The sequence below is a fragment of the Macrobrachium rosenbergii genome, chromosome 48 (assembly GCF_040412425.1).
Source record: "Macrobrachium rosenbergii isolate ZJJX-2024 chromosome 48, ASM4041242v1, whole genome shotgun sequence".
In the NCBI taxonomy this organism is placed as follows: domain Eukaryota; kingdom Metazoa; phylum Arthropoda; class Malacostraca; order Decapoda; family Palaemonidae; genus Macrobrachium; species Macrobrachium rosenbergii.
This window is the reverse complement of record NC_089788.1, coordinates 14,458,997-14,486,175: the sequence shown is the minus strand read 5'-3', so window position 1 is coordinate 14,486,175 and position 27,179 is coordinate 14,458,997. Positions and strand designations below refer to the sequence as shown.

Genomic DNA, 27,179 nt, shown 5'->3' with positions numbered 1-27,179 from the left:
CACATGTGAGAGTATGTACCTAGCCCATGCTCTGAAATATTGCTGATTCGGGTGTGTTGTGTGTACCTGCGATGTCAAGTATGGGCCATACTCCTTCATCGCTATTTCCTGCCTTGACACATATTCTTCAATAGCTGGAGAGGATAAGAGTCAAGAAGTTAAGTATATCTTAGTTTAACCAGACCACTGAGCTGGTTAACAGCTCTCCTAGGGCTGGCCCGAAGGATTAGACTTAGTTTTACGTGGCTAAGAACCAACTGGTTACCTAGCAACGGGACATACAGCTTATTGTGGAATCCGAACCATATTATGACGAGAAATGAATTTCTATCACCAGAAATAAATTCCTCTAATTCTTCATTGGCGGCTCGGAGACAGAGTAAGGTGAAGAAGTGGAAGGTGTCTCCTCCTCCTCCTCCTCCTCCTCCTCCTCCTCCTCCTCCTCCTCCTCCTCCTCCTCCTCCTCCTCCTCCTCCTCCTCCTCCTTGTCTGCTTAAGAAGTCTTGGAAGCCTTCAGACATGAAGTTCCATCAGACTTTGAGTGAGCACCTTCCCTCTTTTGGGGTTGGCAACGACATCCACTCACCTGAGGGTGGGACGTCATCTGTAGGTAGTGTTGATACTGTACTCGATCCTCAAAATGTGGTCATGAACCAGTCTTTCCATTTCATTCCAAGATATGAGGACTGTCTTAGGCTCTTCCCTTGTGCATACTTCTGGCAAGGTACACAGAAGAGTCAGTGCTACCTTGTTGCTTTGAGTGTGTATGATCGCTGGATCAGTTCTGTGCAGATGGATGGTTCACGCATGACAGGTTACTGCTGCTGGGTATCAGAGGGTACTGTGACACTGTGTGTGTGCATGATCTTGGAGACCCTTGGTTGATATCTGGTTCATCAGGGACTCATGAGACATATACATGAATCCAGGATTGTGCTCATACAGATTACAATACCACTGGGTATTGTGGTGATCTGTGCGCACATAATTATGTGCACCCATGAGATGTTTATGGTTCATCTAGAACTGGTGTACACATACATGATCTCCAGATCATGCACATGCACACAGGGTTCATGCACAAAAGGTTGCTGTATTGCAAGACTGTTGAGTATTGTGTTATGTATGCATGTGATCATGTTGACACTAAGTTCTTCCAAGACACCAACTGACCGATGCACAGTAGTGCAATTGAACCTTCATGTGTACCCTCTTTAAGTTAAGTATATCTTAGTTTAACCAGACCACTGAGCTGATCAACAGCTCTCCTAGGGCTGGCCTGAAGGATTACTTATTTTACGTGGCTAAGAACCAACTGGTTACCTAGCAACGGGACCTACAGCTTATTGTGGAATCCGAACCACATTATGACGAGAAATGAATTTCTATCACCAGAAATAAATTCCTCTAATTCTTCATTGGCCGGTCAGAGAGTTGAACGCTGGGCCAACAGCGTGCTAGCCGAGAGCTCTACCCACCCCTCCAATGAAGAACTGTGTGTACCCTCTGCTAGACCAATTGAGGCCAATTGTACAAAAGTTTACAGAAATGCAGACCACTGTGTAGAGTGGTTACAAGTCAGCCTGCTTATGATTCACTGATTGATACCACAGCCCAAGAGAGTTCGTGATGGTAGAATGGTGTGTCTGCCCCTCTTTGAGGAGACATTCTAACTCATTATTGCAATACACTCCCTGAACACCTGAATTAACCCCTAATCCCACTAGCCTGAACAACTCTCAGTTACCAGTCCCATTATAATGGGAATTTTAACAGCCAGCGTTACCAATGCTACAGGTAAAATCTGTCACTTGAGCTACCATAAACGGTTGGCAACGCTGACACAGGTGTGCGCTGACACGCCCCATTTTCGTCAATTGCTTGTTGTTTGCGCTGCTGGAAGGTTGTTTCCTCCTGCAGTGCGAGGTTTTAATCCTATTGCCTGACTTCTCTTTGTATTTTGGACCTCTGGTGAAGACCTGGATTGTATTTACTGGTTTCTTCTCCTGGTTTTTCTGGATGTCTTCGATGTGGAATGTCTTTTAGAATTGGACTCGTTTCTTCCCGGTCTCGATTGGTCATCATGGGCTCTCACCTTCTACTACCGCGCCTTCGGCTTCAATGTTGACCTCAACTGCCCATATGACTGTGGATGCTGGAGCTCATCGCTTCTTCCTGCCAGAGACGGATGAGTACTTTGAGACACGATAAACATTCTGTCAGGTATGTAGGAAGGTTAAAATGTGATGTCCAGACCCATTGCGATGAATGTTCCCATTGGAAGGCACAAGAGATGGAGGATTACATTCGTCATCACAAGTCTTTGGCTAGTAAGGGCGGCAGACGTTGGTCAGATTCTCGTTGCCTCAAGTGTCTCAGGCTTCTGCTACAAATCAGTTGATGGATTTAGCGAGTTCAGAGGTAGTCAAACAGATAGAAGAAAAGATTGCAAGTAGTATGGAAAATTTAATAGCTAGTCTTCTTCAACATTTCTCAGATAGGGATAGTAGTAGTGTTAGGATGTCTAATCCCTCCTCCCTTTCAGCTCCCCTGCCTGTTCCAGAACCAGCCCTAACAGGTGCTGAGGGTAATGGTAGAACCGCAAGCCTCCGAATGGGTAGGGTCTGCCGGCCCCCTCAGCGCGGAGCAGGCAGTGAAAGATTCCCCCACCCCCTTGTAGTATTGATAAATTTAATGTTGATAATGTTAGTCAGGATCAAGATAGGGGTGATAAAGGAGGTTAGTTTTGGGTTTGGTAGTGAGTAGAAGGTATTAAGGGTGCAGAGTCATTCTCCTGGACGGGTTCCGGTTTCGGGTTTGAGTGGTTTTTGTGCTCTGGCCAGAGTTTCACCTTCATTGCTTCTTTTTGGTCTGGCTCAGTCTCAAGTCAATGTTTCAGTTACGGTGCTGCAGAATCCTTATGCTTTTGCTTCTAACTCACTTCGGACTGTTTCTGAATCTCCTACTGTAGTTTCTTCCTTCCCTGTGTTTTCTACTCCTCCATTTAGTAAGGCAGATTCTGGTGTGTCCTTTTGGCTTCTAAAGTAGTTTGCAGGACCTGCAATTGGATGTGGTGGAATTTAAGGCGGATTGCTGGGTTTTTCGATGGGTACAGACCTATGGTGAGAGGTTATTTTATTCGAATATTTTCTCTTAACATTAGAGAGTATGTGACACAGTAGTGTCCAGAATTCATGTCGGATATGTTCAGGATTATTGAGGGGTGGCAGATTCGGTGTACCTTCTGTCCTTTTTGTTCTAAGTTTTCTTCTGGGTTATCTGTCCCTTCATCTCCTGCTCCCACATTCTCTGTTGCTCCCTTTTCAGTCTCCTCTTTGGCCTTTTCTTCTTCTGCTCCAGTCTTTCCTGCGGCTTCCACATCTTCCGTTTTCCCCTCCTCCTTCGACTTTGGTTTTCCTCCTCTCAGGTAACTTCTTTTTTATGCGTCTGCTATTCCTTTGCCTCTCACCTTTCCTTCCTCATTGCTGTCTTCTCCGGTAGGAGGAGCTTCCAGACAGGTGAAGATGCAGTTTCAGCAGATTTTGGCCGCAGTCGTCTCATGTTCCATCCCTTCGGGTATGCGCAACCCCTTGCTTCCACTTCAGTGGGTGTTCCGGTAGTATCAGGTATTTCACAGGGTTTGCCTGCCACTTCCAGTTCGGGTTTGCGCTCCGCAGTTTTGGCAGGGCATGCGGTACCTTCTTCGAGCGGTCTGCGGCTTTCATCGCCTGCATTTTCCGCGACAATAACTCAGAGGGTAGCTTCTACCTCATTCATTTTCCCTCCTTCTTCTTCATTATCTTCCGTCCCACTGCAAGAGGTTTCGTTTGCTCATCCTCCCCCAGGATTTAGTAATGTGGGTTTGGCTACTCTCACTTATTTTCCCCTTGGTAATAATGAGGAATCAGCTCCGGGTTTTTCTTGGTTCAGCCTTCTCTTCTTCCTGGCAGGTTCAACTATGTGGATTCAGCTCCGGGTATGCGATTAGGTGTGGGTGCACAGCAGTCTCGTTAAGGTGGTCCTCGTTCAGACTCTTCATTGTTGTCCGGGCTTTGTTCAGCACCTCTTCCTTTGTTGGTCTTAGACCGTTCAGACATTGCAGAACAGGATTCTTATCCGGAGGTGCAGGAGATTCTGGCGAACTTAGAATGTCCTCTTGCTAGCAGTAACGATTACGGACTCATGCTTGAGTATGTTACTTCTTCGTACCCTAAAGCAAGAGCTCCGGACCTCCCAGTTTAGTCAATTCAGTCTTGTTTTTTAGGCTTTTTATGACACTAAGCCAGCTCCTGCCTCTTTTTCATGTTGGCTGGTTTGGTTCGATCGGGTTAGACAGGCTTTGGACGAGGTGGATGTTCGTTTAGCATTTGTAGTGGCTTCTAATAGACAGCACTCTTCTCTTCTCTCTCCATATAGGACAATTTACACAGTTCGAGGTAACCCTTTGGCAGGTGTGAGGTTGCCATTCAACGAATCGGTTGAGGCAATCCTGTCTAAGTCTTTGGTGTTGTCTCAGCTCGTAGTGACTTCTCTTAGGGAAGCAGGTGCTTGGAGGATGTGTTGCGCAATCAGACAGAGGCTCTTTGTGCACTCTCTCTGGATGATGTCACGTTTACTGTAATGGGGCTCTAAAGAGTGACGGCTATGTCCCTTTGGATCCGTGGCTGGCAGCCTAATAAATTTATCCTGAGGGGTCTGACTCACCAGGCAAATGCTCTGGCTTCGTCTATGACGTTTGGAGCAGGAAAGTCGAAATTCTATCTTGGTCGTCTTCCCCCTCAGTATCCAGACATTCGTAAGAGGGATTGCTGAGAACACCATTAGCCTTAGCTAATTCTTGTTCAAGGATGATGACGTAGCCATATGACAAACATGGTTGCTTCAAACTCATGTCTCCGGTGTCGGTAATTATGCATCGTTGAGGATACAGAGTGTTGAGGTATCTAGACAATTGGTTGATCCTTGTCTCCTCTCTAGAAGAGCTAGCAGGAGCGAGGGAATTCTTATGGAATTTTTAACCCATTCAGGTAGGAGGATTCTCTCTCTTCCTTTGAGGGTTTTCACAACCCTGGAGAGGATCCAGTTGGTCCTTCAGCAGGTAGAAGGGTTCCCGTCCAGCAGGGAACGGCCGGTACCAGCTTGGAGAAGCCTCATAAGAAGAATCTCTCTCTCTCTCTCTCTCTCTCTCTCTCTCTCTCTCTCTCTCTCTCTTTTAATTCCAGGGTCTCGTCTCTGGTTGTGCTCGCTTCAGGTATGACTCAGGAATCTCTGGGATAATAATACTTAAATAATTAAAAAGAAAGAAATATATAAATTAATAAAATTGAATTTAATAAATAAAATTAATAAAAAAGGGATTTTGACAAAGGAAAAATCTATTTCTGAGGGAGGCCCCGTGTCACCCGGTGAAATTCCATACTAACACGAATTTCTAGGTATAAATATTGCTAAATATACCAGAGAAAAAAGCTTTCAGGAATGCTGGAGTTACTACCCCCAGATCGAGCGTCTTCTATATTGAAGACGTCGGTATTACCAAGGGTGAGTGAAAGAATCACAACCACAGAGCCACACTCGATAGACATCCCCATGTCAAAACCCCCGGGAAGAGCGGAGAGCCGTACCAGCTCCCACACTCACCCGCCCGCCAAGCGGCGACTCCAGCGCCATCTGAACTCATTCCAGACTAGCACCACCCCCAGGCTTGGCATGTGCAAGTAGGGGGGGTAAACCAGCTCCTGGGAGGGTCACCGGGTGACACGGGGCCTCCCTCAGAAATAGATTTTTCCTTTGTCAAAATCCCTTTTCTGAGTTTGGCCCCGTGTCACCCGGTGAAATAGTGACAGAGAATCATGCCAAGACTGCAAAGCTACAAAAGAAAACAAAAGGTGATTAGAACAAAAACACACGCTATGAAAAAATAGATTTAATTATGATATCTCTCCAATAACAGGTAAGTACGGGAACTTAAATTTAAGAGTAATGTACAGAAATAGATATACAATGTAAATACGGGTGGAATAAGACACACCCAACAATATAATGGCACAATCAGGTAAATATAAACTTAAATCTAAGAACAATGAGAGATATACAATATCAAGAGGTGAGGTACATGGAGCAAAATAAAAACAGCTCCAGTACCTCAGGATAATCTAAATTCACAGCACATCAAAATACAATCACCAAGACAAACAATAACAAAGTCAATACTAGCATCAATTATGAGGAGCAAGGCAGCGAGGCATGATTGATCCAGAAGAGCAGGCAGAGAAATAAATGAGGCAGGCGGGCGTGGGGGAAAGGAAAGGGATTAAGGATAATTAAGGTGGGGGAATGACACTCCCCAAAGCCACTGTAGAAAATTTCAGGGCTTCGAGTGATTTTAAATAGTGGCGTTTAAACACTAGAGGTGATTTCCATCCCGTATACTTGGTAAGTTCAGCAAAATCCATATTATGAAAATAATTGGTAGAGGTAGCTACCGCACGGATATCATGAACCTTAGGGACTGAATCCGGGTTGGCTTGTTTAATAAAATACAGAATTTGCTGTCTTATAGCATTCAACGAAAGAGTTCCACCTTTTTCCCTGATAAAAAGAGGACCCATCTTACACTGTGGAGGTCTTTGTAGGTAAGACTTTAAGGTATAGACTGGACATAAGGACTGGTCCTGTGGAAGAGGCACCACCTTCCAGGGGGACCACCTGTCCTGAGGGTCTTCATTTTTAGCTAGGAACCTATGATCAGGGGAAAGGAGGACTTCTCCGGACAGGAGGAAATCAATGTGATCATCACCTCTAGCGAGAGCTGATAGCTCTGAAATTCTGGCACCTGAAGCCAAGCTAATCAGAAACAAGGTCTTTCTTAAGAGATCCAGATAGGAGCACTGTGAGTTATCAATATCAGAGGCTAATTTTAGAACATCGTTGAGGAACCAGGTAACAGAATGTGGGCGTGTTACCGGCCTCAAACGAGCGCATGCTCTAGGGATGGATGAAAAGTATGAATCTGTAAGGTCAATTTTAAAACCATACAAAAATACCTTCTTTAAGGCTGATTTAGCTGTAGTAATAGTGGCCGGAGCAAGGCCTTTTTCAAACAATGATCTAAAGAAAGTAACCGCTTGGTTAGTAGTCATAGTTTGAGCTTCAGATGCCTTCAAAAAGGATGCTAATTTTTTGACTGCTGAATCATATTGCCTGAGAGTAGAATCTCTCTTATCAGATTCTAGAAACAGAGTGTTAACGGGGTCAATGTTTGCTCCCTTTTTCACAGCAAACTTTATAAAGTCCATAAAACCAGGGCATTCTGAATTTTTAAGGAAGCTAACACAGTCTTGGTTTGTACTACTTGGGTCAGTCTGGGTTTGGGTATCTGATGACACTGCAACTTGAGCTCCTGAAGCAGAGGGAACCAGTTGCTCTTCGGCCAATAGGGAGCTACCAGAGCTAGTTGGCCCTTGAATGACCTGAGTTTGTGCAGTACCTTCAACAACATGTTTATTGGGGGAAACAAGTAGATCCTCTCCCAATTGTTCCAGTCTATGGTCATCGCGTCCGTGGCATAGGCCTGGGGGTCCAGGTTGGGAGCCACATAACAGGGGAGCTTGTGATTGCTCTCCGTAGCGAACAGATCCACTTGGAGTCCCGGAACCCGGCGGCAAATCCAATTGAACGATTCTCCGTCCAGAGACCACTCCGTCTCCAACGGAGTAGTCCTGGACAGGGAATCCGCCACCACGTTCCGGACCTCCGCTAGGTGGGTGGCTGACAGATGCCAGCCGTGCTTGTTCGCCAGGGAGAAGATAGCTACCATCACCTGGTTTATGCGACCTGATTTGGAGCCGCCCTGTTGATGCAATGAACCACCACGGCGCTGTCCAACACCAGCCTGATGTGAATCTGGCCGGCGGGCGGAGTTTCTTTAGAATTAGAAACACTGCCATAGCTTCCAAGGTGTTTATATGGAACTGTTGAAACATTGTAGACCATGTCCCTTGTACTTTTGTTTTGGTGAGTACCCTCCCAGCCGCTGTAATGAAGCGTCTGTGTGAATTACCAGAGCTGGAGGGGGAAATTGAAGTGGGACCGACTTCGACAGGCCTTTGACTGTGGACCATGGTCGTAGCCTTGTCTTCAAGATTCACTGGGATTGAAGAGACCCTGTCTCTGAGCCTGACATTGGCTCGTCTCCGCCACACTCTGTTTATGTCTTTTAATTTCGCTTTTAAGAGCAGGTCTGTCACTGAAGCGAACTGAAGAGAGCCGAGAATTCTCTCTGAGACCGGCGGGATGCTGCTTTGTCCTTCAAAAATTTTCTGAGAAGGGCGGCTATCTCCTTCCGCTTGGACGGCGGGAGGGATAGCTTGTATGAGGACAGGTCCCAGGTATGCTGCCAGGGAGATCCCCCGGGACCGTAGCTGCTGAACGACTGTTTCCGCCAGCTTTGTAAATATCCTTGGGGCTATATTGAGTCCGAAAGGCATGACCTTGAAGGAGTAGGCTTGTTTCCCGAGTCTGAAGCCCAGGAAGGGAGAGAAGTTCCGCGCAACCGGGACGTGATAGTAAGCGTCTGAAAGATCGATAGAGGTGGTGATGGCTCCACGCGGCAGTAGAGTCCGTACTTGAGCCACCATAAGCATGCGAAACTTGTCGCATTTTATGTAGAGATTTAGACGCGAGAGATCTAGAATCACTCTTTGCTGACCGGAATCTTTCTTTGGGACAGTGAACAGCCTGCCTTGAAATTTGAAGTGCCTTACTTTCTTTATTGCTCTCTTGCTGAGAAGCTCCGTCACAAAGTCCTGTAGGACTTTGGAGGGGGGTTGGTAAAATCTGGTCAGGGGAGGGGGATCCTTGACCCAGCTCCAACCCAGACCTTTGGACACAATGCTGTGTGCCCAAGGACTGAAGGACCACTGGTCTCTGAACCAGTAAAGGCGACCACCTACCTGACTGGTCTCAGTGGGAGGAAGCAGGTTTGTTTCCTCTACCATCCAGGTTTTCCCGAGAGGCAGATCCAGCCTTACCTCTGTATGGGGCGCGACCTCTACCCTCCTTGCGCTCCTATTAAGGCCGTGAAAGACCCCATGGCCCTCATAGGTAGGGTTGTACGCTGGCGAGGAGACGTACGAGGGTGCAGCAAGGGATTGGGCTGGTTGAACCAGCACGAATTGTTGGGGATGAGCCTTGGAGGTGGAGGGTTGGCCCACCGCTGAGACTGAGACTGCCTGAACTACCGTCTGGTGTTGAGGTCTTCTGTGCCGCCTAAAACGTTTTCCAGACTTAATCTGAGAGCTGCCAGATTCGGGGGTCTTCCGCTTGAAGGCGGAGATACCCCAACGGGAGCGTAGGCTCTGGTTGGCCCTGGTAGCCTCGCTCAGGACACTGGCAACTTCGTCCTCTGGGAAGAGATTATCCCCCCAGATAGAACTCTTCATGAGCTTATTAGGCTCATGACGAATGGTGGCACCCGTGAAGATGAATTTGCGGCACTCCAACTTAGCCACCATAAAGTCATACAGGTCTGACTGAAACCCTGCCAACAGGGATTTAGCCAGAACCTGGAACAGAGGCTCCTCTGCACAGGAGACGGCGGTCGCTTCTGTTAAGCACAGGGAGTTCAAGGATCGGCTCAACCAACACCGAGCCTCAAACTCCGCCTTCAGCAGAGCTTCCGGGAGCTTAGGAAGCTGCTCACTGAATTGTGAAGACGCGCAATCAGCGTCCAATTTACCCACTGTAAATGTGGACGGGGCGTCCTTCCAGAACTCCTCACCTCCTGGGAATACCAGAGATGTGGAGTCTGTCTCCCTCAGCTGAGGCAAGGGTTTGTCATCGAAGCAAGCCTGAGCCGTTGCCAAAGCAACTTTGTTTAGGCAGGGAGTGGGCAACTTATCACCCAAGAAAAACATGGTATAGTTGCCCTTGAAGGGAGTCAGTTTAGTATTATCTGCCTGCCACTCCATAAGAGTGCGCAACAGAGCAGATTGCGCTTGGTCCCTAGGGAAGATCACCGTCTCCTTAGGGACCTTGTCTGAGCGTATCCAGGCTTCCTCCGTCAGCTTAACGAAGCCTGGGTAGGGGGGCAAGAGATCAGGAGGGAAGAACTCCAGTTCCTCCAGACGCCTCGTGCCAAGACCCTCGATGGTCAGGGTGTCTTCGTGACGAATAGCACGAAGAGCAAAACGCCATGGGTTCCCTACATCGAAAGGAGGGAGGTCAGCAGTGTCAGGGATCTCATACTGCGGACCGGCCCCACCGGAGCGAGCCATATCCGCCAGCAGAGTCTCCTGATTATGAAGCCTTTCCGTAATCTTGGTAAGCTTCGCCTCTACCTCCGTAGAGATTCTTTCGAGCAACATCCCTGCAAACGCCTCAGGGTCAAAGGCAGGCTGGCGAGGAGGGCTTGGTTTGGGAGCCCTCTTACTCGCTCCTTTGCCCGAGGTACCTGGTTTGCTCCCGGAGGCCACAGGTACAACAACCTTGGCCTTCGACGGGGGGAAGGGAGATGCCTTACGGGAAGACGAGGACTTGTAGCCCTTCACCTTCCACGACGTCTTCAACTTCAACTTGGGGACAGCAGATGGAGCCCTGTCCCCCAAGATGGAAGACTTGGTAAACCCTGAAAAAGATGACACAGAGAAAGATGGGGAATCAAAAGGGGGACCCGCCCCCGCTGCCTCACTTACCTCGCTACCTACCCCTTGGTCCGGCTCCGTATTCATCGGCTCCAGGTCCAAATCTAAGGCGGCGACGTCCTCTGAAACCTCCGCGTACAGGGGGTCCTCTTGAGGTGGCTGGGTCGCGGCCCAGATCTGCTCAATGATAGGAGTGGCCAGATCCGCAGGTACGGCCGCAGCAATCCGGGCGCTGGGGTAGAGCAGGTCCCTCAAGCTCGCATTGAGGACATAAGGTTTCCCTGACGGCACGTTCCTTCCGAACCCAGCCACCCAGGCGCGGAGAGACTCTAGGGCCTCCTTCTTGGAGGACTCGTCAGCCTGAAAGAGAGCAGGGAATCAGGTCTAACATATTGTAACACAAAAGTCATGACCTACAATATGAGCACATATCAGACTGAAAGTAGCGTGAAGAACAAAAGTCAAGCTTACCGACTCGTCCTGGATACCACTGCACAGAGCGAAGCAAACCTCGCACCCGTCAGGATGCCAAACGACAAGATCATCCAGCCGGACCGCACAGCCAGCGTAGGTCCGGCACACCACATGCCCGTAAGGTTGATGGAGGGTGGCGGTGCATCCTGGCTCCTCACAACGCACAGTCTGTAAGTGTGAAAAGTACATGAACCTACCACTCTAGAAACTTAAACTAAGCAGGCACGGGTATTTTCAAACCTACTACCGGAGTACTCGGCGGAAGAAAACCCCGTCCAGAGACGGGCCTACCAAACAAGTAACTAAATATAGTGGTAAGCAAGCTGCTCTCCGACCACCGGAATACTCCGGCGGAACGATAGAGCCGAGTCAACAGGGCCCTACCACAAGGGATGCCGGGAATAAAAACGGCGGAACCCAAGGGTAGGACACCGGACCCTGTAATAACAATATGTCCAACGGCAGAGTGAGCCGCCCGGAACAAAACAAGTGTATATGCTTATATAAAATACAGGGGATGGTAACGAAACTGGTTAATTCCACATACTCCGGAGTCCGGAACCACCCCCTCCGGAGATCCCAAGCCTCAACCGCTAGAGAACAATAGTAGGGTGAGGCTAACAAACATCACAGGACCACAAGGGCCGGAGTAAGCGCCAGTCAACCCAACTAAAGTATCTCGAACGCCAAGCGAACGCGGAAAAAGGGGCGAGAACCAATAACCCTAAGAATGTTCGAAACCTGCTCGATCCTAGGAGAGCGGGTTAACGAGACATTGAGCCAAGCAAAAAGCCATCGGGGACTTGCCCTGGGAGGGAGCGAATCCCTCCACCAGGAAAGGCCCCACAACTCGGAGTGAACGCCAGCTGACGTCACCCGCACGAGAAGATGACAAAGAGCTTGACTTAGGGTAGGTAAGGGGGTGGGGAGGAAAGGGTTGGAGGGGTAGGGATGGGAGTAGACCAGAGCAAGTGAAAACAGGAGACTGGGGAAGATTACTTCACCCGCTCGACTGCAGACACACACCACGCCAAGTAAATTAATACCAGCAGTGGAAGAACATAGCCTACTCCGAATAAGGGGAAGGAAGGGATAGGGACCTAAGGCCTCAACGCCTCCCCCACACCTAGGCGTAGCCTGAGGCTAGCACCCGATTACCTATGGATAGCCTAGGCTAACAGGAGGGAATAAGGGAAGGGAGGAAAGAGGAAACAACGGGGAGAGAAATTCCCGTGCTGAAAACCAACCAGAGCCGAACGAAAGGGGAGGATGCTATGATAGCACAGAGGAAACACACCCACAGAAAAAGCCTCTACCCCTCCATAGAAGGGGGAGGACAATGGGGTCTCACTCTACAACCCAAACAACAGCCAGTGGAAGGAACAACAACAGAAACTCTCTCTACCTGCTGATCCCCTCCTCACACCTAACCTAACTCAGGGTAAAAGGGAGAGCGGGAGGCCAAAGGATGCAAAATACAAGCCTAACGTGACATAGGCAGGCTAGGGGAACCCCACACAACTTAACCAGATAAAAATAAATCACCATCACGAAGAATAATATATATACATAAAACAGTAATATAATCTTGTGCTCGTGCAAGGCGCATAGCCTAACCGAGAGGAGCGACAGGGTAAGTAAACAATAAAACCGTATCTGACGCTCCCCCACATCACATAATCAAAGCAATAAAACACCTGATTAGCACCAGCACGTCACAATATAATAATAATGTAGCTAAAACTGTCAAAGCGGAAAACATCCTGGGGAGAAACCTAAGCGGGAAAATGACGGGAACCCTAATGAAGGAACCCCGATATGCGATTCAACAAAATTAATGTAGAGAAACACCGAAACAACCCACCCAGGAAACGCCACCAGGATGAATCCTAGGGGGATAATGATAAGAAATGTAAACGACAAGGAGAAGCCCCAAACAGAACAAGCTGGGTGGGCCAATCTCGCGGTCGACATGGCTGACTGGGGACGCCACGGCGTCATAACAACAACCACGTATAATATTAAAATATGGGTTGAAACAGCCAAACTTATCATAAAAACCCCACAATAAGATGGTACTTAACTTGGTGACAGTAAACTTGCTGGAAGACATGCTGAGAAAACAGGCAAATTCAGCCAAAAGCACAAGCACAAAAATATTTAAGTGAGAATATCACGTGCTAGAAATGGAATGAGTTCAGATGGCGCTGGAGTTGCCGCTTGGCGGGCGGGTGAGTGTGGGAGCTGGTACGGCTCTCTGCTCTTCCCGGGGGTTTTGACATGGGGATGTCTATCGAGTGTGGCTCTGTGGTTGTGATTCTTTCACTCACCCTTGGTAATACCGACGTCTTCAATATAGAAGACGCTCGATCTGGGGGTAGTAACTCCAGCATTCCTGAAAGCTTTTTTCTCTGGTATATTTAGCAATATTTATACCTAGAAATTCGTGTTAGTATGGAATTTCACCGGGTGACACGGGGCCAAGCTCAGAAATAAATAGATATAGTTCTGCAACGAGAACGAAGTTATAGTCGGGAGCGATTCTTGCCTGTTGGATTGTCTGTGGTGGTCAGAAGTGCATCTGACACTGGGAAGGTCTATCGACTCCCCTCTTCCCGACGTTCATCTGTACACAGATGCCTCAGATCAAGGTTGGGGAACAGCCTTGGAGGAAACCCAGGCCTCGGGCCTCTGGGGTGGTTCAGGAACAAGAGGAGTCAATAAATCTTCAGGAAAATCAAGGCTGTGAAGGAAGCCCTCAGTTGTTTTCAGTCCTAGTGCGCAACAGAGTAGTGGCTATGTTTAGCGACAGCGTAATTGCCGTGTCGTATCTGAAGAACTTAGAGGGGGAACAGGCTCAACAGAACTCAATACTATAGCACAGAGAGTCTTGAGAGGGTGCGAAGAACAAAAAGTGTCTCTTCTTCCCCAATTTATATCAGGGAGTCTCAACGTGCGGGCTGATTCGCTAAGTCGCTCCCGTTAGGTATGGGGGGGGGGGAGTGGACTTTGGCTCTGGAAGCAATATGTCAGGTTCTCTGGAAGTGGCCAGCAACTGTTGACTTATTCGTGACGTGATTAAACCATCGTCTTCTGGTTTATTTCTCACCAATAGTGGTTCCCATTTCGATAGGCACCAAGATGATGTTACAAATTGGAATCACATGCAGGTGTGTGTGGTTCCTCTATCCGGTCTCATTCATCAGGTAATAGGGAAATTGCGGGAGAGTGTCAAGACGACTATGACTAATAGCTCCCTGCTCGCCATAACACGCTTGGTTTCTGGAATTCCTAGAGCTCCCTACTAAAGTTACAATGTCCCTACCCATGCAAAATTTCTCAAACAACCGCATTCTCACTATTATTATCCAAACCCTCGTGTGCTGTACCTAGTTGAATGGCGACTGTAGAGAGAGCCACTAAACAGTCCGGACTCCCTAAAGCTGTGTCTAGATAGTTTTCTTTTAGCTTGAATAAGTCAACCCGTAAGCCTTACCAGGTTCAGCTGGACAAGGTATAGAAGTTAGTGTCGTAAGGAAGGTCATTCCACCTCTAGACCTTCCATAGCCAAAATAACTGATTTTGTTTTATTCCTTCGGAAAGTCAAGGGTCTTTTGTATTCGGCTATTGCTGACTACCGCTCAATGATTAGCGGTACAATTAGTTTCCACATTCTTGAAGTTTCAAGTAGTAAGATAATCGATGATTTATTACGTTCTTTTAAGATTGAACGTCCTGTTTTACCGACTCGGGGCCCCCCTCGTGCGACTTAGTGGGAGTACTTCAATATTTTTCTTGCGTTCCCTTGCCTTTGAACCCATTGAAGCTATAGCGTTAAGACACTGACTAAGAAGTTGCTTTTTCTTACGGGTTTAGCTTCAGCTAAAGGGTTGGGCGAGCTTCAGGCAGTTTCTAGGTTGGGTTCCTATGCGAGAAATGATGTGTATTTGTCTGTCTTCCGGAATTTGCGGCAAAGACAGAATCGGAGGTTAAAACTCTGCCACTTTGGTTTAAAGTTTTTTATCTGCAAGTGTTTGTTACCGGCGATCCAGCGGAGATATCTTTATGTCCAGTGCGAGCATTAAAGTCTATTTATAAAAAGTTGGGCAGCTCTGTCCGCTTCCGCACACACTTCTTGTCTTTGCGGAATCCTTCCCCGTCAACTGTCAAAGAATGCGATTAGTTACTTTCGGAGGGAGGTGATTTCCCAGGCTTCTCAGGGTTGTTCTTCATCGTCTTCAGCTCTGTATTTCCCCGACCGCACAGTATTCGGAGTACGTCCACTTCATCTTCCTTTCCCAGGAATTATTCACTGCCTCTATTCTGGAAGCAGGTACTTGGAAGTCCGTCTCAGTGTTTACTTTCTTTACGTAAAGACGTTCGATTCGCCTCATAGCGTGTAGCAACGAAGTCTATTATCTAGGGTGCGTTCATTTAGTTGAGGTGGTATTTGCTTGGTGTGGAGGTTCAGAGGGTTATTCTCTTAGTCCACATGTAGCGGCGAGGTTTATTATCTAGGGTGTGTTCATTTAGCTGAGGTGGTATTCGCTTAGCGCGGAGGTTTGGAGGGTTATTCTCTTAGTCCACGTGTAGCGGCGAAGTCTATTATTTAGGGGCGTTCATTTAGCTGAGGTGGTATTCACTTAGTGAGGAGGTTCTTAGCTTAACCAGATAGAGGAATTCCTTTTAGTCTTTAGAATTCTTAGGCAACAGTGATAGTATACTGTAATCACATGAACTTAGGTATAGTATATTTTAAGTATCTCAGTCTTTGATAGTTTCCCTACGAGAGTCCAAGGGGGTGCTCTAGTAGGCTAGGTTATTTCATCGGCACTGAGATACTTCTTCGCTCCTCGATTGTCGAGCCTTACCCGGAGGATCAGCTGCTTGGCACACTGCTTCATTTCCCTCCATACATGGGAGGCTATGAATAGCCACATGGGAGGTCGATGGACCAAGAGTACTGACCTGACTGTCGATCAAAATACTCTCCAACATATCTCTTCACTGAAAGCATTGATTGATATGGTGAGTGTATGACTAAACGGATATCTTATGCAGAGCAGATTCCCACCCTCCTTTCCCCGCATCAATTTTGACCTTGAATAAAGCAATTGACGAAAATGGGGCGTGTTGGCGCACACCTGTGTCAGTGTTGCCAACCCTTTATGGTAGCTCAAGTGACAGATTTTACCTGCAGCGTTGGTAACGCTGGCTGTTAAAATTCCCACTATAGTGGGACGGGTAAATGAGAATTGTTTGGGCTAGTGGGATTAAGGGCTAATTCAGGTGTTCAGGTAAGTATTACAATATTAGTTTTGTTATGAAAACTTCATTTTTATATGAATCTTACCTCTCTATTGTGATAGCTGTTATTCTAATGTCAGGTAGGAGAACGATAGTGTGTGCAAAATAAAAAATACAGTACTGTAATAGGATCATATAATTTGAACTGTCTATTGACCCATTCCTTTCAAGCATCTTTACCATTCAGTTTTTTCCCTGTTGTCAGCCTACGAGGAGGCATTGTAGAGTGTTGTTTATTGTGTTTTTAAGGATTATACAGTTTTCTGGAATTTGGGGTTTGGCCTTTCTTGGTTTTTGTTATTACTGTATATAGGATGATTACTGTATATAGTATGTCATCCAAAGGATAAAGACAAATTATTACGATTCTGTAAGGTAAGAGGGTGTATATCCAGCTTTACTTTTCAGTTTATGGTGGTCAAGACTTGTGTGCTAAATGTAGGAACAAGTATTGTTCTTTTAATGATCACTGTGATCAGTGTACTGTGTTGGTTTTCATATGAATTATTGAATGTGAAGTACAGGTAGGTGTCGAGTTACAAGATTAGGTTCTTGCATGCGTGTTGTAAACCAAATTTTGACGTAACTCAGTTGACTCTGATGAATATCACACCATGGTAAGTCATTCAGTACAATATTGGAAAGTACTATACCATTACTGATCTTTAGTTTGATCTCAACCAGTTTCCGTTTCATCATAATGTTACAAAATGCTTTCGCAGTGTTTGCATATCACGTTTAAGTTTTCACATTTACTTGAGTTTTTTAAGCTTATTCTGAGAATGGTTGTTAACCAATAATTTCATATAAGTAACTTACCGAGTAATTATATAGCTATACTTTTCCACTTGTGCGGCAGCTTAGATTTTAAAAATCTTGGTAGTGCATCTATTGTTTGCGTGTAGGTGACTACCCCGCCCACTATCGGGGAACAGTAGGAACAACAAAGCAGAAAAACATCACTTCTTGTCTGCCGACCTTCAGTACAACATCGGATGTTTGTAGCAGCTTTGTTTGGATATCCATCCAGGATTTGGTGATGTATTCACTTCTCTGGTAGCCATTACAGCTTAGTTTAGACAGTTTATTACAATTTGTGACTTTTAATGATGTCGGACTCTAGTTCCTCCAGCATTAGGTATTGTAGAGAGGGTTGTAAAACCTGCTTGACTAAAGCAATGTACGATTCCCATACTATATGCTCTTAACTGTAAAAGACAAGTGTGTTCAGAAGACCTGACTTATGATGAATTTAAGGATTTGGATGAAAGGTGGTGGAAGGTGTTAAAATCTCATTTAGAGAAACTACATAGAGGTAGGAAAAGGAAGGTGGCCTCGAGAGCCGAGGTTAGGGCTCATAGTCTAGAACCAGCTCATAATCTGAGTGTGGATGATCAAGCCATCGCTTCTTCCCTTGCTCTAGCCTTGTCCCCCATCCTTAGTCCTCCTAATATCAGTATTACACCATCTACTCCTGTACCTAGCTCCCATGCTTCTGAACCCCATTGCCAGCCTCGAGTGTAGATTTGACCTGGTGGTCAACGCAGTTGACTGAATTAAGGGTATCTCTAAAAGTCCTGATAGACAAAGTGAATAGTGTGCCATTGCCAGTGGAGGAGGTGGCTGTCCGTCCCACCGACTCTCCAAGACAAAGGTCCCTGTCACACTCCCCAGAAACTGGGAGAAGACCCACCAGAGGTCCAAAGGAGGTCAGTGGGGTTTGCCCACAGGCAGTCGCCCCCTCAGTAGAACCTGTCGCTCACGGTTCACATAGTGGAAGACCCTCAGACTGCCATTGGAAGGGCATCTCTGTTAGTGTCCACTAGTTGTCTTCAGACTAGGAGTATAGCCCCGACAAGAGGTGTCCCAGGTGTCTTCTCTGCGTGTCCTGTCCTCTCAAGAGACATAGTGGCAAAGAGACGTCCCCTATACTGTCAAAACGGACTAGCGATCCTTCTCTGTCCTCAGCCAGGTTGCAGTACCTGGCTCAACCTGGATTATTTTTCACCAGGGCGTCATTATCTGGTGTCCAGGCACCCCAAACCAGAAACACTCCTCATTGTCGTCTAGGCACCCACACGAGTGCCCAGTGTACTTGGCCGAGCGACAGGCGTTAGTCACAGTCACCGAGCACCCAGCGCCGACTTCTGAACACCTGCTGACTGCCTCTGTGCGATTGGCACCAGTTGCCATGCGCCCTGCGCCAGCCGAGTGCCTGTCCATATACTAGGAAGAAAAATCCGTACAGCACACAAGCATATGATAATGAAAGAGGGAACCTATTCTCTTGGTGAAACAGCCATCTTTCAATGTCCATGTTTGGCCTTGACAAAAAAGTAAAATTATCTTCATAATTTGTACATTATTGTTTTGAAGGTTTCTAACATCATATTTTATTTACAATAACTGGTGATATGTGATGATGTCTTGTAGGAGAAGACTGAATTTTGCAGGGATGGAGAAATAATATCCCAAGTCATAAGTTGCTTCATTCCATACGGCAAACAGGTATATACAAAGAGGCTCTGCAAGGCGCACAACTCGCACCAAGAGGAGCAGGAAGAGTAGTCGTGCGCATGTGCAGAGTGCAGATTCTTGCGCATGCGTTAGCAACAGACAATATTCATGAAATACAGAATGCATGTACCTACAGTAATATATACAGTAATCCACAAATCCCCTCCCCCTTTTGCGTTCAAAGAGGTATCTTGAACGTACTAAGCAAGTTACAGTGAACTATCACGTAATAGTGTGCAAAGCAAGCAACATACAGTGAGTTTATCAAGTAATAATGTGCAATGCAAATAACATGCAGTGAATTTATCAAGTATGAATGTACGAAGCAAATTGCACAAGTGGCACATGTGGGCTTTGTATACTGTGTAGGCCTGTTTAATCTTGGAGACCTGCAAGGGGTTTTGGAGGGAAGTGACGACTTTTCCATGTCAGGGCTAAGGACCACAGGGATTAGAGTTGGGAACTTGACCGGGATCAGGCACTGGATATAGGAAGCGACGGTTCCGATGTAGAACTCGACCACTTGGGAGGCGGATCTCGTACTCGTGTGATCGCACGCCACCCATGATGATCCCAACCTTGTCCCATTGGTGGGATGTTGGGTCCTGGAGATGGATGTGTTAGCCCACATTCAGCCTGGGCAGGGGGTGGGCGTGGGTGTCATAGCTGCGCTGCACTTGAGCTGCTCTGGCAGCGGCTCGGTGGTTGCAGTCGTGGGCCTTTTCTTGCCAATCTTCCGTGAACGACTGAGGATGGGCAGGCACACACGCACAGAGAGGGTGACCATACAGTACCTGGGCAGGAGAGTGATCAGAGTGGTTGGGCGTGTTTCGTAACTCGAGGAGGCCACGATGAAAGTCCTCACAGTCGATGTTTCCTGTAGGGGCTGTTTTCAGGATCAAGTGCTTGACAGCCTTGTCGGTGGCCTTGGCATGTCCATTAGACTGCAGGTAGTGTGGTGGCAAGGTTATGTGGTGTACACCCAAACGGTCTGTGAAGTCGGCGAATTCTTTGCTGGTAAACTGTGGTCCTCCATCGGTGCGTAGGCGCAGGGGAACACCCACCTCTCTGAAGTAACGGCAGAAGTGCCATATGTGCAAGGAGGCGGTGGTGTTGCCCTTGCAAGGTACGACCACAGGCTGGCCAGAGAGGTGGTCGGCGATCACAAGAAGGGACTTTCCCACTACCTGGAAGAAGTCCACCGATACCGACTCAAAGGCCCTTGATGGATGGTCATCATTGTGAAGGGGCTCCCTGCTGTTGGCTGGGACACGGGAGCTGGCAGGGCTCGCAGGTGGTGATGGTGTTGGCGATGTCCTAGGCCAGAAGACGGTTTGTTGAGCCTGACGTTTGGTAGCCTCAACACCTCGGTAGCTGTCGTGGAGTCTGGCGAGTGTGTGGCGACACAGAGCTGCAGGAGCGAGTATTTTTGCCCCATAGAGCATGAGGTTGCCATCAGTAGAGAGGGCTTCTTGCAGCTTCCAGTATGGTAGTAGGGAGGCGTGCAGGTCATACTAATTCGTGGGGAACCAGGAACTGATGCAACTACGAAGGCGAACATAGTTGGGGTCAGCCTATGCTATTATCGACATGTCCTGCAGGGTGCAGTCGGCATCAATGGTTGGGGCACCCTCGTCCTGGGAAGCTGTTGCAGTATTGATGACGGACCTGATGTGTGCTGTTACCTCAGCACAGCCAGTCATATCCTCAGAGGTCGGGTAGCTCACTAGTGCATGGGAAAGTGCATCTGGGATGCATAGAGACTTGCTGGCACACCACACCGCAGTAAATTGGTATTGCGACGTGCCCCTTCATTTGCTGAAACCGTGGGTTTTCGACCATGTCCAGTGTGTAGCTGTTGATGATGGGCACCAATGAACGATGGTTGATTTGCAGAGTGAAGGTTGGCAGTCCTTTGAGGTATAGGCAGCACTTTGTAAGGGCCCACGATACTGGCAAGCAACTCCAGTTCAATCGTCGCATGCCTCATCTCGGCGTCTGTGAGAAAATGGGATCCACATTTAACTACTCAGAGACATCCAGAGCCATGGTCGTGGAGGAGGGCGTAGCCTATCCCATAGAGATGAGATGCGTCAGTCTGGAGAATGGTCAGCAGGGTTGGGTCAAAATACGCAAAAACAGGCAGGCTTGAGAGTGCTTGCTTCATGCGTTTGAAGGCCTGGTCATGGTCCGGTGTCCACATAAAAGAGCACTTGGGGCTCATGAGTGGGCGAAGGGGCCATGCAGTCAGGGCAATACCTGGGGTAAACTCCACCAACTGGTTTACTAACCCCATGAAGGAACGTAGGTCTGTCAGGTTGGACAGTGTTGGGAAGTCTTGTAGAGTAGCAACTCATCCTGGATCAGCAGCGATTCCTTCTTCAGAAAGAGTGGAGCCACAGTAATTCACTCGGGGTCTCTGCCATTGTGAACTTGTCCCTGCTGAGAGTGATGCCGTGTTGTGGAAAGGGTCTCGACCTTGCAACAGTTGGAGGACTTGTTAGAATGGGGCGTGGCATTGGGTGGGCCACCTTGCTTGCGCTCATCTGCTGTCGTAACACTTGTTGTAGTGGCCCACTCAGCCGCAGTGTCTGCATGTGGCCTTGTTGGCAGGGCACTTTGGGGTCCTGCACCAGTGTCCCTTGCTGCTACAATTTCCACATATACTGTCGGTGGCTGGGCAGTTTTCTGCAGAGCCGTGCTTCCTTGTGCCAGAAAGGCATGAAGTGTCTCTGTTAGGGGTTGGGTGGGCAGTAGCGCCTTTGCTGCTGTGTCTTTTGGTTTTCTAGTAAGTAGAGACAGCACACAGTTATAAAGGAGGGGCACATATGGCATTGGTGGCTGTCTGTGTGGCCTCATAGGAGCGATATTCTTTGACCATGGTGGCCAATGGGGCTGCAGCATCCAGGGCAATGAGTTTCTGGGTGAGCTCCTCATCCCTGACTTCCATGACAATGATCATCTTCAGCCGAGTCTCTTTGCAAGCAGCAGAATGGCCAGGACTGACGTCGATATCCTCTGCTACGTGCTTCAGTCGGACATAGAAATCATTGAAGCTTTCCAATTCCCTCTGTTTGCAGGAAAGCAGGTCCCTGCATCGTAGAGCTTCATTCCTCATGTTCTTAATATGTTACTGGAGAACATTCAAGACCTTGTCCACACTCCGATCCGTGTCTGGTGGTATGTTGAGTGTGTGTTCAAGTATCCTTTGTTTCTCCAGGCTAAGGCACATACAAAGTTGTATTAACTGCTTCATGGTGGGCAATGCCCCTAGTCCACCATCATGCTGTAGTCATCCCAGTGTCTACGCCATTCCCTAAACACCTGGTATGTGGTGTCAGGATGTAAGAGCAGCAGGATTTGGGCAATGGCCTTCTGTGGGGTTGGTTGTTGGGTGGGCGATGGCACTGAGGATTGGGTAGGAAGTTGTTGTGAGTTTGTTGGTGTTGCTTGCTGCTGGGCAGAGTTGACTGTAAGAAGCTGCAACAGGGCGGTGAGACATTGAGCTTCCTCCTCTCTTTTTAAGCTGTCCTCTTGGCGGGGTAGATCCTCTTTGTGACAACGTTGTTCCTCTTCTCTCCGCCATTGTTCCTCTCTCCGATGAGCAGCCAGCTCAGCCTGTTGAAATTCCTCAAGGTATCTGATGAGGAGCCTTAACTATGCATTTGGAGCTGTGGGAGGCAGTAAAGGCAGGTGTGGTAAGAGCAAAGGCATTGTAAAACCTGGTGTGAGGCAGAAGCCATTATGAACCATTTTCAGCAGTGTCGTGCACAGTTTAAAAGAAGAGAAAGATGAGGGAGAATTTCTACAGTTTTAACTATAAAAGCTACTGTAAATAATTCCACTGTGTGACAAGAGAGCGCTGGCAGGCAGGGTAGAGTGGAGTGGGTCTGGGAGGGTTCCTGGGGGGTGGGCGGTCAAAAGGGTCCGGCAACTCGCCTTGATGGTTAACTTGAGAAAAGTCGGCAGTGTGTGCTTAATGATGAGGGAGGGTGGATGTGCCTCGGGCTCCGTAGCTGGGTGGGGGTAATGTGATCCTACTGCGTGGCTGGGGAAGGGCACAAGAGAAATACAACCCACTAAAAGCACTAATATTACCCTGCACTGGCACTTCACAGACATTGCACAAACACTGTAAGATCCTGCAGAAACACCACACCAACACTGTAAGATTCACATGTGATCGAAGAATATTCACAGGCGATCGAAGAATATCCACAGGCAATCGAGGGGCAATGGTGACTTGATTTGAATGCTGGATTCAGCATTCCTTGAAATGCTGGGTTCGGTGTTCCCTTGAAATCCTGGATGGTTTAGTCACTGCACCATGGTGATATGTGATGTGGTGTAGGAGAAGACTGAAGACTGCAGGGATGCAGGAATAATATCCAGAGTCATAGGTTGCTTCATTCTATACAGCAAACAGGTATAAACAGAGAGGCTCTGCAAGGCGTACATCTCGCGCCAAGAGGAGCAGGAAGAGTAGTCATGTGCATGTGGGGAGTGCAGATTCATGTGCATGTATTAGCAACAGACAATATCCATGAAGTATAGAATGCATATACTTACAGTAGTATATACAGTAACCCACAATAACTACCCAATTTAGTGCCTTATAATTGCTTGCTATTCTAGTCTGGTTCTTATTTCTAACTTCCTATCATCCTAAGCCTATAGCCTAGCCTTAGGCTATTTCAAGATGAGATTTTAGATGGCTATGTTAGCACTTGTAGACTACTGGCTAATTCTAATATACTTTAATCCCTGCCTAAATGCATAAACCATTTATTTTTCAGACTGTTTATCTTGAGTTTTATACATTTCTAACCTTTACTCTTGTTACAGTTCACTCATTTTGCCTATTCCTCCCCTTCCTGTATTCAACAATTGTGGAGGAGCCTAATGAGAAATTGAGGCTTTTGGGTGGAAGAAAACTAAAAACAAGAGTGGTGAGAAAGGTAAGAAATGCATATAGAAGTACCATATACTAGCCAAAAACAGAAAATACGGTTCATATGTTGGGCTACACTTGCAAGTGCCCAACTATTTCTTATTACGTGGACTGTAGTTATTACAGTCAGAGAAATGGAATTGCATCTTCAAAGATTCCTCCATGGTTGTGCAATGAGTTTACGTCTTAGAAATAGTAAAGTTCTTCTGGTAGGATTTAGACAAACTCCATAATGGGATTCTGTGTGACTATAATTTGTGAGATATTTGTACAACAGGGTAACAATGGGTCTACACAGGATGATTTCCCATTTTGATCTATCTTAAAACTTCCACGCCACATCATAACAAGACCTATCATTTACACGCACACGAACACACCATGACCTCATTCCCAAGGATTCCTCACTGCGTACGTGACAGCTCTCAGCTCAGAACAAAAGAGGACGTTGACTTATGCTGACATACTGTTTTCCAAACAACACATTGCTGACATGTTCTGCTGACATGTGCGACTTGATGGACTAGATCTGTGATTCGCAAACAACACCTCTCTCGTGTTCACACAGATATATATACTTTTTCTAAGTCCATTTAAAACGTAATATGAATGGAACTACGGTTCCATTTTATATCATGTCAGATCATGACACATATGCACTGAAAGGGACAATCACCATGTAGTTATAAAACATGAAAATGTTCCAAGGACAGTTCCAGGGATGATTAGTATATACTAACCTTACTACACTAATCTGAGATGCATATGATCACATCCCATTGCAGGTTACATTCAATATCCCCATCCCTCCCTACTGTGAAACCCCAAAAGAAAGCTATTAGCTGGGACTTTAAATACCAGCAAAAATCCATGGCCTTTAATCACTTTTTAAAAGACGGAGGCTACACAATTTTGGATTCCTGACAGTGACTGGAAGACTTGAAATAGCAAGTGGAGGATTGACCGGTTTAGCATAAAAACGTATTACAGTACACTATCTGCATGGTTACATGATAAAGGGCGACTGTAAAGCAGATTTTTGTGCTAGTTATATAAGGGAGAACTACCACGAATGAGGAGCAGTGTAACTGTAAAAGACCTCATTGCGTCGATTGCGGTCTCTTTCGAGAAAACGTGTGCTTCATCCACCGAAGGGAACAAGACAAAAACAAGAGCATCCCATTTTCTCTCTCTCAAAGAATGCAACTTCTACCATACAATATTTCCATCTGTTTCTTCCTAACCATTGTTGTCTCAATTTATTTACAATCACCACTACTTGCATTGCCATGCAAGCATTCTAATCATGTACTCATAGTTCCACAGAATCTTCTGTATCAGTCTGTATACTGCATTGTATTCATTAATCTGTCTCGAATCCCATGCAACTGGCCATATGTGGAATTTCCTGGCCTTTCCATTGAGATATGTTTTATCACTACGTTTATTATGTCTCTCACAATCGCCATCTGTTTGTTACTGCCAACAAACACAGATGTCCGAAACATTACCTCTGATTTGCCCTGTCTGTGTGTAGATACTACTTTGCGGCTCGCACCAGCCAATAACAACTTCAAAGATTCTGTACATTCATTCAGTAAGGAACCACCAATAAACCAGACAACACCCAGCCAGTATGTCACTCTATACTATCCTTACATTGGTGACAACGAAGTGACCCAAAGGAGCCGATGGCAGACGTCCGACCCAAAATGACGACCCACGCGCCATTGAACCCTTTGCCGCCTCCCCGCTGTTTCCGAGTTCTCAGTAGATGTCCGACCCTCCGAGATGACCCGCCCCAACACAGGAATCCTGGACGTCTCCTCCAGGCAGCCTGCCGCCGCCCCCGGACACGTACCAGATGACCTGACCAACAAAGGACCAGCCGACGTCATCCTTCAGCCTACTGCCGTCCCCTTTGAGCTGGCTACCGAAGGATCAGCCGACGTCATCCTTCAACCCGCTACCGTCCTCCTCGAGTTCCTGCTGGCCAGCGCCGCCCTTCAGCCTCCTACCCGCCCCAAGCCCAAGCCCTTCGCGTCCATTCCAATTGTCAGCAAGACAATTTCTGCATCGATGCCTTGCTGGGGAGGGGGATTATTGTAAGAGACCTCATTGCGCCGATCACAGTCTCTTTCGAGCACACGTGTGTGCTTCACCCACCAGAGGGACCAAGACAAAAACAAGGGCATCCCGTTTTCTCTCTCTCAAGGAACGCAACTTCTACCATACAATATTTCTGTCTGTTTCTCCCTAACCATTGTTGTCTCGATTTATGTACAATCACCACTACTTGCATTGCCATGCAAGCATTCTAATCATGTACTCATAATGTTCCACTGAATCTTCTGTACCAAACTGTGTGTATATTTCTGTTTATGAAGACACCAAATGTTTCGCCATTTCACATATATTATGCTACTGCATTGTATTCATTAATCTGTCTTGAATCTCATGCAATTGGCCATATGTGGAATTTGAGATATGTTATATCACTGTGCGTTTATTATGTCTCTCACAATCGCCATCTGTTTGTCTGCCGACAAACACAGATGTCCGAAACATTACCTCTGTTTTGCCCTATCTGTGTGTAGATACTACTTTGTGGCTCGCACCAGCCAATAACAACTTCAAAGATTCTGTACATTCATTCAGTAAGGAACCACCAATAAACCAGACAACACCCAGCCAGTATGTCACTCTATACCATCCTTTCATAACTGTACATACAGGTCGCCAACACTATGCTGAGGGGCCTTCTCAAAGTACACATAGCGGTTGATGCTGAAGTTTTCTGCAAAGGGGGTTATTTAGCAATTACAGGATGAATGTAGCCATGTTTTTTTTTTTCACCATGGATCCATGATTAAGAACTGATGAAAAAGAACTATAGTACATATTCACACCAATTGTGGTGATGGTCAAAGGCGGGGTAAGCACTTTTGTCAGATAAAAAAATTCTCTCCTCTTGCAAAGAAAACTCCTCTTTAGGATTACACTACAGTAATTGATTTCCAAGGTCGATGTACATACACAGGCTCTTTAATCCTTACCATGCTGCAAAATTCACTTCGCTCCCACCATGGCTGAAAGCAAAATTCAAGAATGGCTTTTAAAACCAGTGAAAATCCTGCTAAGCAAAGGACACTGAAGCACACAGCAGGCCTACAACAGAACATCTCATGGATTCCTTTGTCAACGATTTGAAATCCTCTAATGAATACTAAAATAGGATAGAATGTGTAGTACATGTGCAGCTGTGTATACAGTATATCTAGTTTACG

The 27,179-nt window shown here is 46.9% G+C and overlaps 1 protein-coding gene across 1 annotated transcript in view; it reads left to right on the top strand.

The window, feature by feature from the left end:
• Window positions 1-27,179, top strand: part of BORCS5 (BLOC-1 related complex subunit 5) — a 352,792-nt gene that overhangs the window by 4,709 nt on the left and 320,904 nt on the right. The gene's annotated exons all lie outside the window — the stretch shown is intronic.